The sequence below is a fragment of the Triticum dicoccoides genome, chromosome 1A (assembly GCF_002162155.2).
Source record: "Triticum dicoccoides isolate Atlit2015 ecotype Zavitan chromosome 1A, WEW_v2.0, whole genome shotgun sequence".
Lineage (NCBI taxonomy): Eukaryota > Viridiplantae > Streptophyta > Magnoliopsida > Poales > Poaceae > Triticum > Triticum dicoccoides.
Window position 1 is genome coordinate 129,967,775 of NC_041380.1, and position 4,199 is coordinate 129,971,973.

Sequence of the window (4,199 nt, forward strand, 5' to 3'; positions counted from 1 at the left end):
GTATCATGTTTGAATGAAGTTACTAATCTGCCCCTATCGACGGTAGTGTAAATCCTATCGATGAGGATGTCAAGTGTCAGGGGTAGACAATAATTTTGATCTCGCAAACACTTGCTTCGAGTAGCCCACAAATTATAGTGGGTGTTTAGCCGCTTCGTTCAAAACTTGGGAGAATTAGCATTCACGTTTGCCCTGGGACCTGGCAAACTAAATTCAAATCCAATTTGTATTCGATTACGAATATCCATAGATAATTATACGTTTTGTTATTTATTTCTTCAAAACCACAACAAAGATTTATTCCACCTTTATATATTATTATGATTTAGAAATGTCGTGATCTTCGAATTCAGTAGGTTGGATACACTCTGAGTCAAACAGTTATTTCATCCAATACAATATGCTCACACGACAAACAGTTCACCTTATGTCAATCATACAAGTTCTGAGGATTACCTCGCCTAAAAAATTCGGATCATTACAACACATGGACAACATAGGGGGTCTTGCAACATAATCCATTCAGAGAAATGACACAACATGCAAGTACAATAATCTAATGAAAATTTGAACTGGTATCTAAAGAAGAACCGGGATTATCTTGGGCTTCAGATAGCAGAAATAGCAGGACCTCCTCCGTCTTCAAATGCAACATTCTTACTTCCTCCAATTCTTGGTTGCTTGCATAATGCATGCCGCTAATTCCGTAATTTCCAGCCTCAAGATAAATATTACCTCATTCATGGCAGCCACACCATCTCTTTCTGCCTCTAGTAGAGCCTCAAGCACTATAATATATGTGCTCAGACTGCTCTCCGGTGGTGTTGCCTCTGAACTGCTACCATCTAGTAACATGGATGGCGCACTGCTTCCACAAATAGATTCTGGGGTTGTACATTGTGTCCTACTGTGAACGGCATCCTGAAAGGTTTCCGCTGGACATCAGTAAGAGATAGTTATCGTATGATCCAGGCAGTAAGCTTACATGGTAAACGACAAACGGATTATTGCCAAGCATGGCAAACTATATTTAAATGGTTCGAAGCAGCATCAGCCGAAAATAAATTAAAATGGTAAGATGAAACTAGGGATGTAAGTGGCAAATAAACGAAATCCGCCAGTCCCATCTAGTTAGTTTTTGCTACCTCCCTAGTTCATTTTCCTCAAAAAAACAAAAACTCTTTTGAACTATCATACCACTAGTGGACTTTAATCGGGATTAAACCGGACCCAGTTGACATCCCTAGTTGAAAGGGAGTGTACAACCGCTATATTTAAGTTGCCAAGGCATCTAAGCAGTTGAAATAATCTGAGAAAGCACTTAACAGTGTGGCCTCATATAAACTACAAAGAGAGTCTTGTGATGAAGTTGACAGGAAAAGTTAAGGACTCAAATGAAATAGGCATGCATTTCTTTATGATAGTACAGCAGGCACTGCTGACATATTGGCCAATTCAGGTATAGCGTAACAACAAATAAGCATTCAAATCAAGCAATACAGCAAAGCAGACAACTGAAATATTTGTAGTTCGGTAGGATTACATGTTGAGGGCACAAGCCAAGAAAGCAGCCCACTCGCATTACATTTCACATGTACTAAAACACACTGGCTTACCATATGTTGCTGTGAAGCCTAGCTGCTGTTGCAATGTTCTTTGAAGATATCATCAGCATCCCGTGGTTGCAAATCTAGTTGTTGTAGTTTATTCTGCACCATCTATTTAGGTAAAATTAATTTTAATCACATGCACTGGTCGGAATTGATCATCAATGGTTCATCTAAACTAATGAAAGAAGGGTGTGTGCATACACGACAATACTCCATCTGATTCTTTTTACTTTGCGTATAGCTTTTTCTTAGTTTTCTCGTATTAGTCTGCGCGTTGCCGATTCCTAGCGCTGGTTTCCTTTTGTGCCCGCCCCATCCGCCTCTGCCCTAATTAATTGGCAAATTAGTCCAGAAAAATTAAACCAGTGCCCTCCTTGGTATGCGGGTCAAGAGTTATGCGCAAAGTAAATAGAATCGGAGGGAGTATATCTGCTTCCCTCAATTTTTATGCTTGTTCGAGGTGCCAGCCCCAAAAGAACAAATATTTTGCTTGATGGGGTTGGCAGATCCATAATTAATAGAAGCATCAAATTAGTCATGCAACTTGGGAAGATCAAGAACACACAAACAAGTAATGAAGAGAGGCTCGGAGCAGTGATGTAATAGCTAGCATCAGAAAATGTAGGGTAAAACGAACAAAAAGCAGTGGAACCACATGCTAGTTTGCTGATGTGTAATTAAGCATAGAGAACATTAAGCAGTCTGATGGAACCAACAGGTGGCATCAGAACAAAACTAAAGCATATTAACTATATGTGCACCGGTATGTAATTTAGCACATGTAACATGTTCACTGCCAGAAGTATGGCCCTACAGGTGCAAGAAGAATAACGCGTATCATGAAAAACGGAATGATGCTCTGAAGAAATTCAAAGGTGCGGTTCTTATGCTAGGAAAGTGAGCGTAGGTGCCAGCCGTTGGATAATAGTACCTGATTCTCGGCGGCGTATGGGTATCATTATCATACTTGATAGCTAAGGATCGTCGATGGTGCTCGTGTTGCGGTTGAGTTTGGGCCGGCTTTCGCTGTCGCTGAAGCGGCTCCGGTGCTACGGTTGCGGCGCCTGTCGACATACAAGAAAGCTCATCTGTGGTAAGTGAACAGTTGCACGATAAAGAGAAAAACCGAAGGAGTACAAATTGAAATAACCTGATGAGGCTGCAGCGTCGGTAAAGCAGGGCCGGTGGAGTTGAATATTGTCAGGACCCCGACTCAATGCCACATCGATCTAGCATGTAACACCTCATATCGCTTTGCGGCCTCACGCACGGTATCCCCACGGGTGTCGCCTTACCTTTGCCCGGGACCGTTTGCGCATTTTGGCACACGTATATGATGGTGCCGCTAGCATCCATATGATAAAGAGCCCGGGCTGACATGGCTAGTCGTAAACCCAAAGTGGCACTAACTTACAGGGACAGGCATCCATGACCCAGCATCGAACGTGTCGGTCATCAGCGAGTGAATCCAGGCTGTAGCACTGGGCTAACAGGACTCCGGTGAACCGGGCTGTAGCGGGCTAGCAGGACTCCGGTATTCATCGCGTGACATTTCCCCGAAGGGACAGACACAGGATCGAAGAAGGACACATGCCGGCCTGCCTAGGTGTTCCGGAGCAGTAGCAAGCTACCAGGGCTCAGTGGAAGCACTAGGAGACATTTCCCGGTAAGAGAGGCTACTAAGAATAAACAACTAGATAGTCAGATCCCACACATAGCAATACACATTACACGTACGCATAACATGCAAGTATGTGCTGTACAACATGGCATCACAGCATAACTCAACAACTCATATAGATAAGGGCTCAGAAGAGTCGTCACAGTATTATTGCAAACAGGGGTCACATGACCCAACAGTCAGAGCAATCAAGCAACAAGCGGAAGCATTACATGTCTGGGTACAGACATCTACAAATGAAAAAGGCTGAAGAGCCTGACTATCTACAACATCCGATCAAGATCGTAGCTGAGGTACTAGCTACTAGTCGAAGTCCACGAGAACACTAGTAAGACCGAAGTCTCCGCTGCAAAAACATAAATAAAGCAACATGAGTACAAAGGTACTCAGCAAGACTTACATCAGATCCTATCGTACATGCATTGGTATCAAGAGGGTAATGTGGGGTTTGGTTGCAGCAAGCCAGCTTTGACTCTGTGGCTATCCTGTTCTACGACTACCAGAAACTCTTGAGGTGAAACAACGTACACGAGTCCACTAATCACCATACAATACCCTACTATGGATTCATCCCCGTCTCCCTACGAGAAGGCCATCCATAGCACTCACACTTGTCTTGAGCATTTTAGAGTATCCACTTCAAGTTGTCTATGTACCATGTAAGCATCCAAGAAGTCCATAACCGCGGACCCGGCTATTCGAATAGATCATGTTAACCCTGCAGGGGTGTACTTCTTCACACACGCTCTCGCCACTTACCGCCATGTACACGTCATGTATCTCGGCAACCTTCAAGCGGAAGCCTGGCGAGGGTGTCGGCCACGACCTGACTAACCACACAAGACTCTAGCCCAGGTTTATCGCCTATTCGGGTTCCATCCGCAAGGAGATCCGGCCGGGGTGTCGCT